Source organism: Papaver somniferum, unplaced genomic scaffold (genome assembly GCF_003573695.1).
Source record: "Papaver somniferum cultivar HN1 unplaced genomic scaffold, ASM357369v1 unplaced-scaffold_117, whole genome shotgun sequence".
NCBI classification, from domain to species: Eukaryota; Viridiplantae; Streptophyta; class Magnoliopsida; order Ranunculales; family Papaveraceae; genus Papaver; species Papaver somniferum.
This window is the reverse complement of record NW_020620714.1, coordinates 10083002-10099298: the sequence shown is the minus strand read 5'-3', so window position 1 is coordinate 10099298 and position 16297 is coordinate 10083002. Positions and strand designations below refer to the sequence as shown.

Sequence of the window (16297 nt, the reverse complement as noted above, 5' to 3'; positions counted from 1 at the left end):
TTATTGATGTTTTTGTGTTCAGTTGATGTTCTTATGAAATCTACGATCTATTGGAATGAAACCCTTATTATATTTACGATTTCATTATGTTTTTCAATTTTTGTTGTTGCTGTTATTCTCATCTAGTGAAATCTTTTTCGTTTTCATACTTTGTCCTACAGATTATGAAGCCTGTTTCGGCGGTTATCTGTCACAAAGAGGATACATTGTTGTATCGTATTGGTCTAAAAGAATCTGTTGCTAATATGAAGGCAAGTATATGTTCAAGTTGGTGTGAATTCTCTCCTCTTTCTATGGAAATCTTTCACATAGTTGGTGATCAGCTAAAGGTAAACCAATCTGATTTTGATCTTCAATCAGCTGCTTTATTTACTTTGTTTCATAACCTTCCAACTCTTCAGTTGCATGTAAGGCATAAATCTGAGCGTTCTAGTTCAAGAAGTTCAAGGATTATAGATATTGACCAGCCACGAAGTTCTGAAATTATATTTTTGAGAAGCCAAGAGTTGATTATGATGTTACAAATAAAGTGAAAGAACCGTAAGGTCTGCGCATTGGTTAGGCCTTTTTAAGGGTGTTGAACAATTATTTCCCGGAGTTGTTCAACAAGTTCGTTGTGATATAATGAAATATCACGTGACATCAGGTTATTCATTCAAAATGACAAGGAATGAAAAGTTGAGGATCGATCGGTGCATGTTGTGCTAAGAAAGATGAGGAGAAATGTAAATGGCATTTATATGCCGTGTCTATTGATAATTTTGAAGGAAGTCCTTTTATTATCTAAGGAATCAAGTAATTAGCATACCCGTAGTGGTGGATTTCTTAACAAACCACATGTATCGAAGAAACTAATTAGTGACTTGATATCATTAGATATTTTTTTGACTGTTCTTTTTCATGTTTTTTACAAGTAAACCAATGCTAATTTGTTGCAGAAGTTTTCATTTTAGATCTTGCCAGAGAATAAGTAGTTTTGATGAAATTTGTCAGATTTTGCAGGCCTTTATAATTTGGTGCAACCAAAGTAGGTTTCATCATATTTTTTTGGAACCATTTTTGGGATCATCATATTTTGGTGGAACCTTTTTTTGGTTTCATCACTGTTTTACTGTCATTTTTCTTTTGCATCTTTGACAACATAAAAGATAATGTTTGCTAAGATAAAATTAATTATTGGAATTCTGAAGACCTGCTGTTACAGAAAAATTAGACATCATATTTCTGTAGAATAAGTTTAGGGGACTACAACTGATATCTTTTTATATAAACTGTAATTTGTCACCATTACAATCAGTAGATAACCATTTTACACACAGTAGCTACTACGAGTATTATTGCCAGCAATGATTCTTCTTAGCAAACATTATCTTTTATGATGTCAAAGATTATCTTCAAGTAAAACTGAATCTGCAAGAAAAACTGTAAAAATTAATAAATTGGGCACCACATGCGAGTATTATTTCCAGCGATTCTTCTTCTTCAGAAAGCACATTTTTTACCAGTGGTCCTAAGCTTTTCAATCAGATTTTGTGCCCATTGATATTTGTCTTTATAAGAGTTCACTTCACCGATAGCACCAACATTGTCTTCATTTTGTCCACGCACTTCACTGCCAGCACCAACATTGACTTCATTTTTGTCCAGGCACTTCACTGCCACGACCAACATTTTCAACATCACCAACCGACACTTCTTCAACAACAATATCTTTTTATTCTATGCGCTCGACCAAGCGCATTTCTTGTTTGTCAGCATGAATGAACCCTTGCAGCGACCGATATTCATCTGCAATGCACAAGAAAAAATGGTTTTGGTTAGAATTTTTGTTGTAACCAAAATTGGTTTCAGCTAGAATTGGTGATGTAACTAAAATTGGTTTCATCAAAATAGTAAAGCAATATAGATGGATACAGATTGAGATGAAGTTCAAGCAGTAAAACAAAGATATGCATATAACAAAGAGTATAAGGGAATGAATGCAAAAAAGCCATCAAGAGTTTAAGATATCACTTAAAACAGGAGTGCATATATCACAACAGTCAACACAGAGTACATGCACACATGACAGTCGTTCCGGAAACTACCACATTTCTATGTTGATGAGTTCCCAAGAAGACTTTCAAAAAACTACTAAAGTTGATATTAAAGAAGATGTTGATAAGTACCCATACTACAAAAAAGTGATCAAATATTAAAATTGAGCTAGTTCAACGCAATCGCTCCCACCCATTTATCACTTTTACTACCTATATTACCACAGAAAAGGTAAGCCAACATTCATTCAAAAAATGACTATCTGTTAGTCTATAGTAGTTAACTAAGTTGTATTAAGAATATGATCTTCAAAGGTGACTGATGCAAACAGAAATAACGTTCTTAAGGTTGAGCTTAACTAAAATCTAAGAACTTAATCATTTTTGCTGTAACCAAAATTGGTTTCAGCTAGAATTTTGACGTAACAAAATTGGTTTATCAGAATAGTAAGTCTTCTTTACCTTTAATTAAATTCCTGGGTGTTCTCTAAGCTCCTCGAATTTATCCAATATTTGGTAGCATATTCCACCAAGGTTCCATCTAGTAAACCTTGGATACATGTCCCATCCTTTTGTTCTGCGATGTAAGACATCTCTGCCAACTAATACTGAAAAAAGAATGAGAAACAATATTCAAACTAAGAATCAAACCCGTTAAAAACAAACAACTTATGAATCAAAAGAAACAAAACTTAACTTACCAGCAGCTAAATGATGCAACCCACTACATTTTCAACGTCTTTGGATGTTATTATCCACTCAATTAGATACTCATGAAACTCAATTAGATACTCATGAAACACGTCCGGCCAACACACCTTATTCATCTCAAATACCAAGTACAAGTACTTTGCAGCTAGAGTTTACCCACCTTTGTTGGGGACGAATACACAAACCAAAAGGTAGAAAAAGAATAACTTGACGAAGTCATCGGCCTTGGTTTCATTTGCAGCAGCTTCCAGCATACGACTCTTAATTGGATATACCATCATAGAGCGACTTGAAGAAACACCAAAATGGACATGAAACCAGAGCCTTCATATTCAGTTTTTTGTTGTGTATCAAAGCTTTTATCTCAGGTGCTAGCGCACACAAATAATGCAACAACACCTATACGGCTCTGTTTCTCTTTTTTTCCTTGTTGTGAAACCAAAAGTAAACCATAAGCGAATAATAAAAAAAAAATGATAAAACTAATTTTGGTTGCATCTACAAAACCATTGAACAAAATCACCAACAAAGTTAAGCGATCACATATGAAAATGATGAAACCAATTTTGGGTTCCACAAAAAAAAACCATTGATGTAAATTTTGGTTTCATCGAAGAAACCAATGATGAAAATCACCAACACAGTAAAGCGAATCATAGATGAAAATGATGATACCAATTTTGGTTTCACCGAAGAAACCATTGATGAAAATCACCAACACAGTAAAGTGAATCATATATGAAAATGATGAAAACCAATTTTGGTTTCATCAAAGAAACCATTGATGAAAATCGATTATGAAACTAACAGAAAATCAATTACGAAAGTAACAATATTGAAGGGAATGAAACCTAATTATGACACTAACAGAAACCTAATTATGAAACCACTGATGAAAGCTATTTTATGCAAAATCGGTGACGAAACTAAAATTTGTGAAACCAAAAATCACAGGTTAAACATGCATGTTGATTTTCAACCATCACAGAAGAACAATGAAACAACGAAGAATAGTAAAACAAAATTAGGTTTCGATTTACCTTTTGGAGATAATTTGACCGTTTTCTTAAGATTTTTCTTCCTCTTTTCATCTTTCTTTTTCTCTTGCTTCTTCACCATTTTTTGATTTACGTCAAAATCAAAATGAAAAACTTAAACCTAATTTTATTTCAATTAAGGTTGGCTTTCTTGTTATTGAGTTCACAAAACTGTTTTGCGGTATAAGAAGAAGAAGGAATCAAAATTGGTTTCAGATCTAGGTTTTTTGTTTATGAGGGGAAGAGAAGAGAAGATTCAGAAACTGTTACGAAAGAAAGGAGATGTAAATGAGGTGCGGTTTATTTTCGTGGGCTAAAATATATTGATGGGTAGTTTAGACAGTTGAGGTCAAATAGGGTTTTTGTGTTATTTTTGTGTTGATGGGTTTATCGTAGATGGATAGTGACACATTTGGGGTTATAATCCACGGCCTGTTCAAAGATATTAGAACATTGTCAATATTTTGTTTGTCTTTTTGGTCTTGGAATTCAAATTTAAGGGCTAATTAACCAAAAAAAACTGAATTCCCTCTTCTCATTGAAAATGGTCTTAGCTAACGTCATTTTATGCTATATTTGCACTCGGCTTCCTAGTAAAATGTCAAGAGAAACAAAAACAGACAAATATCCTTAAGTATATAATGGCAGGTGTAACCCGCAAAATCTCGAATATTAAGGGATGGTGACTAAACTAAACTGTCAACGTCTTCATTTGACCAGTCAATTTACAATGGCAGGTGTATCCGGCAAAATCTGGAATATAAAATGATCCAAATGAAATGATCCAAATCCAATCGACTTGGATTATAATGGAAAAAAAAATAACCAAGATTCACGATCCGTGACAAAAAGAAATGGTTTTGGACAGGGAATGAGAGATTTTGAATCCAGACAGGAGCCACTAATTCATCGAAAAAAATAATTATTTATTCAATTCAGTATAAAGAGCAGCAAAAGTGTAATAATATGGCGTGGGATTTTCACTATAAAAAAAGAAATTGTAAATATTTGCGCATTTTAGGAGACTGTTTTTAAATATCCCCTGGTAACGAGAAATTCTACGTAATGAATGTTATGAGGTCTCATCTTTCTTGTTCTTAAAAGATTTCAAATTTTTAAAATTTACAAAGTCGGACAAATCAAATAATAGATTTACTTTTACTTTTATAATAAGGGGACAAGGTAAAATCGGACTCGAACGATTCGACTCAGATCATTAGGAGGACAATACGAGTCATGTCTGAAACATGTAGAAGAGTCAAACCTCCCTACCAGCTAAAACATAAGATGCGTGTCGTGTTACTATGAATGGTTGAGACAGAGGCACCAGGACGAATTGGGAACAAATAATCTGAGCCAAAATAAGATATATAGTAATAATTATGCATGCAATTAGCAATTATACATAATTAAATTGGTTGAACAAATTTAATTTCCCAAATATTTGCATTGATACTGATCCTTATTTTTCGATCAAAAACAAAAAAAAGATACTGATCATCTTGGCGCGTATGTCTGGATGCAACGTATTTGCTTTTCTCTACCTTTGGCAGATGATTTATGTATTCTTCTTTTCTAAATGCATACAAGTATAATTAATTTCTCGATCAAGCAAAGAAAAAGTTTCCAGCAGTAGGTCATTTTCACCATCCTATCTTGGTATTGATAAATCATGAGCATATGCATGATTCTAAACCACTTATATGCGTATAGAAACTATAGATTCGAGCGAAACACAAGTGTTGCAAAAGATACCTTGAAGCTCAAATTGAGCAGCCGTAAACCAAAATCCCACCGTGAGGTCACAGGTTTGATCCCAATACAATCTCAAAAAGATCCTCCACCAAGTGATGTTTGGGTCTTTATCAACACATGTACGTAGGAATTATCTTGATGAAGGGGTTGGGTATATCTTCTAGGTATGAAGATTTGCAGGGGGTACTTCCAGGTCAATAACAAAGATTTGATCACCATCACAACTCTTCAAAGTTGTCGTCTTTGCTTGTGCCGCCATGGTGATGACCACAATACCAGACTATGATCCAAGTGTGTCTTTATCTCTCTGCGATGCGGATGAATGGGGTATTATGTAGGGATTATCTTGATGAAGTCGTCTGGGTGTTTTTTAGGTATGAAGATTTAATATATCTTATAGATGTGGTTTGATAGGACACTCTGTAGATTCTTGTGTTTATGATGATTTAGCTAATGTACCCATTGATGAAAAGTGCACTGTTAACTATATATATATGTAGATGATAGTGGTGCTTATGAAGGAGTCGATCCATCAAGAGTGTTAGCTGATGTTGACGCCTTGGAGGAGGATGACGAAATTCAGAGAGGTTATGGACCTTGGTTATATCCAGAAAAAGGTTATGATGATTATGAGGAGGAACAGGAGGAGGATGATGACGGTGGAGATGAAAATGAAGTGAGTGATGAGAATGAAGTCTATACTGGTGACGATGAAGAAGAAGATGACTTTAGTATCATCATGCTTTATTTGAAACCCTTGAATTTGTCTTTGGGATTTTGTTTGTAACACGATTGTATTTCTTATGGATTGTGAAATGTAATTTTGGGGGAGATGAAGGAATCCCAGATTAAGTTAATGCAAAGTTTATTTTGGTAATGTTACGTTCAAAAAATGAAGGGATACTTAAGAAAATGCCCATGTGGGGAAATGTAAATAATAAAATGCCCACGTTATTTTGAAAATTAAGAAAATGCCCATGCCGTTAGTTTTTCCATCCGTTTTTTCAAAAAAACGATCAACGGCCGTTAGAGTTCGGGTGGCCCTAAATCGCTCACGCAAATAGACATTTTAGCCCTTTATTCAGTTGGGTTGGCCAGAACTGGACCGGTGACTCAGTTAAACTCGAGTTGACTTGGTGCACAAAATGAGTCACAAGCTGACTCCGTGTAAAACCAACACATTATTCATCTTATTCCCCGGCCCCATTCCAAACTGCAATCCATGCATGTATATTCTCCAATACCATTCGTTGCAAGTTCAACTCATTCAATTCATTTCCTGGCTCAACACCATCACAATCACAACAAGTAACAGTACCAGCACTTCAGCTTTCTGCGATCAGCTACACGACCACTTGCAACACTAATCAACACCAACCTCAGCTCAAAACTCCAATTGGTGAACCATACTGGCTAGCTATCTGCAGTTCCATCCAATTCTCTTCAATGAACACAACCACCACATTCTTCAAATCCATCCATCACCAGATTATATCTCAAGTCCTAACCCATTCACGGATCCATGATAATCACCACAACCCAACCTGTTCCTCTCAAATCCTTGTCCTGCACGACCAGCTAATTCATTATTCTAATTCCCTCTTCATCTTCAATAGAGACCAACAACAACAACCACCCTTCTGCTGCCAAATTTTCATTTCAGAAACACCATCATCAGTAATATCATTATCATTCACACCAAAAACCCATCACAATTCATCTTCTTCGATTCTTCAACATCAGAATTCAACCATACTTATTGTTAATCGATATACGTTAATTAACCATTAGAATTGCCGCAAATCAAACCATACTCATTGTTCTGTTAAGCGTTTTCACAAACAGTTAGAAGGAAGAATCAGATTACCTTGGATATCCAATTTGGGTTTGCATCAGTTGGAAATCATCAATTCATTTAAAAATCTAACTACGCATTTCAAAAAATTTACTCTTAAAATGAATCTGTACCAAGAATCGCAAATTCAATCTTATGTTGTCGTGAATTCAAATTGAATGTGAACCCAACCATGAAAATCAATGAAACCAACGTTAGATCTTGTTTCAATCGGCTTCAGAACTAATTTAATAAATTATTCTCAAGCAAATCCATATTGACAGGCTTTATTGCTTAGACCCAATTTGAATCCATGTTCAAAAATGTCCAATCTGTTGATGTTGGATCAGAATAAGAAATCTACTGCAATCGGCCGAAAGATAAAGAAAACAAGGTGACAAGACGAAAAATACCATCTCCACTTCTCTGTAATTTACAGTAGCATAAGTGAATGAACCTAAGAAATTTGATTCGATACTTGCAAACAAAAAGATATGTGGTGGGATAGATGGGCATGTCCTCCACTCAAACCACTCACCTGTTTCTACGCAGTTCACACATTAGATGGACACGTCCTCTACTGAACCCACTCACTTATCTCTTATACATAAGCCGTTGATTAATCAAACTGACGGTAGAGATGATATTATGATCTTCTAGAGGAATGGGCAGTTTAGTAATTGCGCAATCTCATCTAGTTAAATGAAAAATTGACTTAGTCTATGAGCGTTTACTGGTTTGGTGGGCCCAGATGGAAAAACAAACGGCATGGACATTTTCTTAAGTTTCAGAAAAACGTGGGCGTTTTTTTAATTACATTTCCCAACGTGGGCATTTTCTTAAGTTTCCCACAAATGAATGTAATCATGTCAAACTTGAAGCTCTATTAAGTTTTGTTTTAGTAATAACTAGGTAGGATTGTATTAGTTTTTGACCGGACAGGAGAGTAGTACTAATACGCTGCTGCGCGTTCGTAATGAGCTAGGGGCTGGTAAGTTCCATTAAATACTGGTACCAAAAACTGCACACAAGAATAATGTGCTCACATCCGGTATGCTACTGCAGTAAAGTGGTAACACTTTGTTTGTGTTGAAAACCCTTTCAAATGTTTTGGAGTTTTGTTATTATAAGATTAGGTATGTCCAAGTATTTTCATGATGTTCCCATATATTTTTGATGACTAACCTACTTCATTTGGTTTTTGCCACGCTTTTATGTCATCCATTTCTACACCCTATCTTATAAAGTGGAGAACCTAATATATATTTATAGCCACAACCAAACCCAAACACAAACCCAAAACTATTTTAGTCCAACTTCTTGTTTGTGAGTGTGATATTTTTGGTTCATTTTGTTTTCAAAGGATATGTTTACAATTTAATCGATTTGTTTTAGGATGTTGGAGTGGACTAAAATAACAGCGAAACAATGTTTGATCGTTCCTGAGTGATGGGTCATAAAAAGTTTTAAGGTTTCCACGATATCCGCTTACTATGGAGATAGGCTACAGAAAAGGTCGCATGTTCAAGAATTTAAGATACGCTATTCATCAAGTCCCAAAGGTTTATTTCCATATGGCATGGAACTAAGATAGGTTTGGCATCTATTGAGATGAATTTTCTCTTTTATTTTCTTATGTAGTGGTCCCAACTCTATTGAATCTTTTTTGTGAACCATGGCGGTATCACTGGTGTGTAAACATCTTATCTCATCCACATTTTCAGGTGAAAGGCCGGACATTTCAGCTTCATAGAGATGGATTTAAGGTCTTCGCTTTCACATAGTACAACTCCATGAATAGGTTCGAAACTATCCAATAACATATGTACGCACTCCAGTTACTTTAGGTACAATCACTGGGACGGCTCCATAACTTATTATCAAATCAAGATGATGTTCACCTGCAAAATTCTTTTCTTATGCATGTATGCGACAAAAACGGTTATTTCATTTACTTTTCTTGTGGAACTTATGAATCAAAGAAGGTATCCTGATATTCAAAAAAGATTCATTGTACTTTCAATCTTTCATATATCTGATCTATGGGTTCAGTTTCCGCTTATCCAAAATTTCCCATACATAACCTAAAATGTAACTCATGATCCAAAAACTTAATTGTAATTCAAAATCTGCAACCAGACCAAAAGCCTTTTCCCATACAGAAATAATATACGTAACTGAAAATCAGCTGATAACCAAAAATCTACGTCGCGTGACTCAGGATGTGGATGTGCCCCAATAATTGTCTTATGAGTCGTGACTCGACATCTTCCGTTGTAAACGAAGTCCAACTCATTATCATAGCCAAAATATAACATGTAATTTGAAGTAAGTCTGTAAAAAATTTGAGCCGTCAATTACAAACACATTTCATTTACATCCGCCTCAATTATACGGCTACCAATAAATTCGTTGTCTAATAAACAAACTTGGCCCATTAGCTCAGTTGGTTAGAGCGTCGTGCTAATAACGCGAAGGTCGCAGGTTCGAGACCTGCATGGGCCATTTTCTTTTTCTTCTGCAAGTGTTTTGTTTTTTTCTAATTTCCACCTTGATAATTCCGCCTCAATATCTCTTTAGTCTTCTCAATCCTCACTCTCACACTCAGAAAGAGAGAAACAGACCAGAACCAAACCCTAACAATGGTAGATTCAATACCACCAACAGCCCAGGATGTTAAGGTTTGTGTAATTTGCCTTTTTCCGGTCTCTGAATTTGATGTTTTGTTGAAATTTTAGGTGATCTGATTGTTCTCTGGTGAGAAATTGGAAATCTAAATGTGGGTTGTTATTAATTTGTGCAAAAAATTGAATTTTTTTATTTTTTTTTTGGAAATGCCCAATTCTATCTGTCGTTTGTTAGTCATGGTGGTGAGCTTGCGAAGTATCAGGAATGAGTAGTTTAGGTGATTTCAAAAAAAATGCCCAATCTTACGTATAGTGTTCATGGGTGCGAGGTTGGGAAGTACTACCAGTCTAGAAATGAGTAGTTCATGATGAAGTTAGAATCTAAATTTTGTATGAATTTCGGGGTTAGAGTTTGTGGGGGATGGGTCTTCTATAGAATCTCAGCTGAGTTGGTTTAAAGTATACGTAGTTTATGTGTTTCTAAGTTGCCTATGGTGTTGGTGTATTGTTCCATAATTTCTGTATCTTAGTCTCCAACATTGAAATGGTTAGCAAAACTATAATGGTAGTGATAGTGCTCTTTCTACCTAGGTTGGACTACTGCTTATAGCAAGAACTTGCCAACTTTAGCGATGAGATACTAAACTCACTCCCCTAGGTTGCTAGGCCTAGGCTAGTGGGATCTGCGGGTAATATCTCCCTTAACCTTGTAATTTGACAGTGCAGGTTAACGTGCTGGTACAAACATGGGCTGATAGTGTAGTTTAGTAGTAATAATAGTACCTTGTTTAGTTTCCCAGTGGAAACTTGAATATGGGTAGTTGCTTTAAGAAGATGCTAAGATATTGATTTAGTCATTGACGCATTGTCTTTGATATTTGCTTCATTTTGGGGACAAGAAAAGATAATCGGATATTGTTATTTTGAATGATTGACAGTGGCTGATTTCAAAAGGCTGGAGGAGCAAGCAAGATATGGACCAAATGATCCATATACATTGGCTAAGTAACGTATCCTTAACAGGTTGCCTGACAGAAATGAGACTATGTACTACAAGGCTTGTGCTCCTATATTTGAATTTGGGTTTCTACTTAGTAGTAACTTTTTAGGTAGAGGTCTTACAATTGAATGGTTATTGATGGTAATTTAACTCAATGTTAACGGCTTTCTGGGTTTGGCAGGTTTTGATTGACAATATTGCGGAATAAGCACCTATAATGTATACACCAACAGCTGGGCTACCTTGCCAGAATTACAGTGTAATGTTTAGAAGGCCGAGAGGAATGTATTTTAATGCTCAAGATCGTGGAGAAATGATGTCTTTGGTTTATAATTGGCCAGCCAAGCAGGTTACTTATACTTCTTGTGCCCAAATACATGCTTTTTCGTGTTAGATCTCTGTAAGGATGCCACTAAGAGACTGCAGCTACTATTGCTTGGGAATCATGTCAATCCTGATATCCTTTTTCATTCTACTATTCAAACATCTCAGGCTACAGAGGCAGTGTTATTCCATAATTTATTATTGCTTTTGCAAGAAATATAGCTCTTGTTGGATGGACGTTTCTTAAGTTATGTGTTGCTTTTCTATAATATTTTGTTATCTTGTAGTATTAACTTAACAAGCTATTGACAAAATTCACTCTATCTGGTAGGTTGATATGATTGTGGTGACAGATGGAAGCAGAATATTAGGTCTTGGAGATCTTAGAGTTCAGGGAATTGAAATTTCAATAGGGAAGCTAGATCTATATGTCGCTGCTGCTGGGATAAATCCTCAGAGAGTAAACCTCATACTGTTTTTCTTTTCATGTATTTGTACCGATGGCTGGTTCTGGGAATTTCTTATATTATTCTGGAATTAGTTCCTAAAAATAGGTTTGTTTAATTGTGTTTCGAGTATTCCAAGTTTGGTGCTTGATGCTGTGTGGTAATTTTTCTGATGCTCCGCTGATTTTGCACTCACAACAGGTGCTTCCTGTGATGATTGATGTTGGAGCTAACAATGAAAAAGCTTCTCAAAGATCCTGTGTGTAAGAATTCATTTATGCATTTCGCTCTTATGCAAGCTGTTGGTTTGTGCTTAATAGTTGTTGCTATTTTTCATTCCAGACTTGGGATTGCAACAAAACCGCCATTTATTAGTACAGGTACTGTGAAACTACTATCATGTTACAGTTGTTGTTATGGTCTAAACTGTCCTTTTTTATTCATTTGGATTGATACTAATGAACTGTGCTTGAGCAGTTTAAAGATTTCCAGGCCAAGTGGGCCTTTAAATTGTTGCACTGCTACAGAAATACGTATCGAATGTTCAATGATGGTGTTCAGGTAACTGATGATGCAACATCTTATTGTGTCTTTATGAGAATATATGTGATATAAAGAACTCAAATTATATTGGAGTTACTAGTTATTCCTTTTCCAATTGGTTTTTACAACTTTATGGAAGGAAAATTAGGACTCGGGTAAAGAAAATTAGTGGAGTAGATAGTCGTCTACAATCAGCAGTGAAAGACCAAAGTAGAATTGGAAGAATAATTGCAATATCCAACATAAAAGTTGACATGATCTTCAAGTTGTGGTGCATATAGTATTTATAGTTTAGAATTTAAACAGTGCATCTAATTTTCTTTCTTACTGTTTCTTTTACGAATCAAGGAACTTCTTGCCGAGGAACGTCCTAATATCGATCCAGATGCACTGCCATTTGCAAGGACAGTCAAAGAACTTGGTCCCCTGGGGCTACAATCAGGAACAAGCTAGTAGATGTGGTAAGTTTACTTGCTGTGTCTGTCGTTGCTACTTATAACTTCCATTTTTGTTATCATTCATCACAGCTGATAGTACATGTTGCTGTTCAGGTTCATCAAGTAAAGCCTGGTATGCTTATTGGATTGTCCGCAGTAGGAGGCTTATTTAGTTATTTTCAACTGAGGTAAAGAGAATATGATAGATTGAATGCTCTGTCTAATTGTGTTTTTCACTTTTTTGTAACTAGCACATGTGCTTGCTTTTATTAGATGTGAGTATGTTAAGCTTCAGAATCGTAGGATATGTAACTTACATTTTAAAACCCCAAATAGTCGAAGTTCAAATTCTGGGATGAGGGTAGATCTAAGAATTTATCCTCTCCAGTCATGTGCATCCTTTTTTATCATCTTAGTCCTTTACATAACTTAGTTCCCCTGAAGAATTTAATGTCTGATTTACCCTTTTCTTATAGATTCTGTGTACTTGTTACTGATGTTATTCACCAACAGGTGTTGGAAGCCCTCAAGGGTTCAACTTTGCCCAGACCAGCTATTTTTGCCATGTCAAACCCTACCAAAAACGGTATTTTTAAGGCTCATAACGTATTCATATATTTTGTCTAGACTTGTAATTCTCTGGTTCATTGATAACTTTTGTTTGCCAGCTGAATGCACCGCTGACAAAGCATTTTCGGTTCTGGGCGGTGATATAATATTTGCAAGTGGGAGCCCTTTCTAGGATACTGAATTAGGTACGATCAATTTAAGATGCTATGTAACATATATGCTCATTGAAGTCAGCCCATTTAAACTTATTGTCTGTAATATGTCTGTATAAGATTGCCATCTTTTTCTATGCTGAGGTCAGCAAATATATCACACTCTAAACAAGCTTCCCGTGTCATTTTGACAATTTCTGTCTAGTAAAACACCTGTCAGTTCATTCACCAATTATTTTGTGAGGAAACATTTATAGGGGAATCTTAAACGTATTGCTAGTGAGTTCATTGGGCGCTACCATTTTATAATTATATAAATGCAATTGAACTGAATTTGCTTCAAGTTTTGACCTCTTGTGCTCTTCTTCCTCGTACTCATTAAAAATTTTAGGAGATAGTCGAATTGGGCACTGCAACCAGGGAAACAATATGTACCTAATTCCAGGATTAGTTTCCTTCTACTCTTTCTGAACGAACACTATCTTGTTCCTGGCCTCGCCACCTACCAACATAGTACGTACTTCATCATGCAGGATAGCTCTTGGCACACTCTTATCTGGATCTCGCATCGTCTCTGATGGCATGCTACAGGCCTCTGGAATGGTATCTTGTAAAACCTATTTTCTTGTCTAACTGGTATCTACCTAACTGATGCTGGACCACAGTATTTTGATATTTTCTAACTTTTTGCATTTCCTTATGTGCAGCTTGGCAGCATATATTACAGAGAAAGAGGTTCTTAACGGGACAATTTTTCCTTGTGTTTCCAGGTAGATTAACCAATGCTGACCTACTGGTACTTTGAATTATAGGAAATATCCAGCATCCTTGATATTACAAAACAAGTAGCAACAGCAGTTGCCATGGTGATGTCTATCAGATCTTGTGTGAAGGAAGAGGTGTAGTAGGATGTTATCCAGGTTTCGTCTTAAAGACTCCAGTTTGTGCCTACATCCTGTAAGCAGCTGGGATGATTTCATAAGATGAGTTTAAATAGGGCCTCCATTTTCTTCCATGTAAGTTCAGCATGAATATGCTGCAGATTACTTGTTAGTTAGCTTCTTGTCTAGTTTTGAAGGCTGGACTGAGTTTCAAGTCTCATTGTTCAAGAGTTATTCGTGGAAACCTTTAGTTCTATTTCCAAAAATGTAATTCCTGATCCAAAAATTCAATTGAAATCCAAAATTTGTACCAAAGCCTAAAAAGGTAAAATCTAATCAAAAGAAGAAGAAAATGACTAAAAAGGTAAAATTTGGATCCAACGATTTGCCTCGGATCATTAAAAGCAATACAATAAGTCATGTAGACGAATCAAACCAGCCTACCAGTTAACACTAAGACAAGTATTGTGTTATGAATGGTTGACACAAGGAGGAATCTGCAACAGATTATCTAAGCCAGAAACAAATTTAATAATTGTACATGGAAGTATGAGATAGCCTGTGAGAATAAAAATATAAGGAATGATTCCCGTAATTAAATTGGTGGAACAAATTTAATTTCTCGCATCTTCACTTTGTAGTACTAATGATATTGTTCCCTGTCAAATAAAAACTAAAGATACTGTTCATCTTTACGTGTATGTTTGGATGCAGGGACGGATCCAAGAAAGAAAAATTTCCTTTTAAGACCCGGGCAAAAAACCTTGGTCGAGCAAAAAAAAAAAAAAAATTGACTTGTGGACTGGGAAGCCTACCCGGACTAAAGCCCCCTTTAGCCCAGCTGTAGGTCTGTCGTTGTTTGGATGCAATGTATTTGTTTTTCTCTAGTCTCTACCTTTAGCACTGGCAGACGATTTGTATATATTCTTCTTTTCTAAGACGGTATAATTATTTTTTCGATCAAGCAAAAACAAAAGTTTCCAACACTAAAATTCCTTTTCACCGTTCTATCTCAGAGTTAAAGGTTCTCTGTTGCCGATCCCAACTCCCATTGTTTTTCGTCTTTCCTTGTTTGTATCATGAACACATATATGTGTACAGAAACTTTAAATTCAAGCGAAACACAAGTGTTCACCGTAGCCGTAAATAAAAGTCCAACTGTGAGGTCACAGATTCGATCAGGGGCGGAGCTAGAATTCGTAAGTAGGGGGTGCAAAAATTTTCCTTGGGTTACAAAACCTTTTTAGGGGTGCAAAATAGCAAAAAAATAAGCTTGTATATAACATTGTATATTTAATTGGACTTTAAAAGAGCTTTGAAGCTAGCTGGGCAGGGGTGCAAGTGTACACCCTTGCACTACTCTAGCTCCGCCCCTGGGTTCGATCCCAGTATAATCTCATCAAGATCCCCCACCATTAATCAAGAACCCTCCGGGAGGTCATAGGTTTGATCCCAATATAATCTCACCAAGATCCTCAACCTAGCCATGTTTGGGTATTATAGCCCATTTTCTATGTGCATCTTGATTCTTGGAGGACTTTTAATGACTTTTGTTCAGTACAACAAGGATGTGACTGAGGTGGAGTCGAACGACCTGAAGGAGCAGCACTGGTTGGAAGGATAGGCGAAGCTCCGATTAATTCAGACAAAGACATAGGTGGAAGTAGGGGCTTCATAGTAACTGACGGAACTCAGCCCTACTTGGGGGGGATTAAATTAATCTTCTCTTATTCATATCAACTGATATTCATCAGTAGATTCTTTCAGGCAGAGCGGGGCCTGAGGGTGTGCAAGGTGTGCGACCGCACAGGGCCCAATTCTGCCGAGGGCCTTCTTTTTCCTGCCCAAAATTCATACGGAAAAAAAAAAAAAAGAAAAAAAAAAAAACTCGAACACACAACCTATCGGGGAAATACTTAAACATTCCATCCACGGAGCAACCAA

The 16297-nt window shown here is 36.0% G+C and overlaps 1 long non-coding RNA gene, 1 other non-coding gene and 1 pseudogene across 2 annotated transcripts; 2 read left to right on the top strand and 1 right to left on the bottom strand.

Moving 5' to 3' along the window:
• Window positions 1–1236: 1236 nt before the first annotated feature.
• Window positions 1237–3801, bottom strand: LOC113329577. Its single transcript, XR_003349943.1, has 4 exons — window positions 2738–3801; window positions 2499–2644; window positions 1503–1788; window positions 1237–1410 (listed from the first exon to the last, which is right to left on the bottom strand). It is a non-coding gene; the product is annotated as an uncharacterized LOC113329577 (long non-coding RNA).
• A 1995-nt stretch (window positions 3802–5796) lies between these two features.
• Window positions 5797–14608, top strand: LOC113329831 (annotated as a pseudogene).
• Window positions 9805–9878, top strand: TRNAI-AAU. Its single transcript has one exon. It is a non-coding gene; the product is annotated as a tRNA-Ile (tRNA).
• Window positions 14609–16297: the final 1689 nt, after the last annotated feature.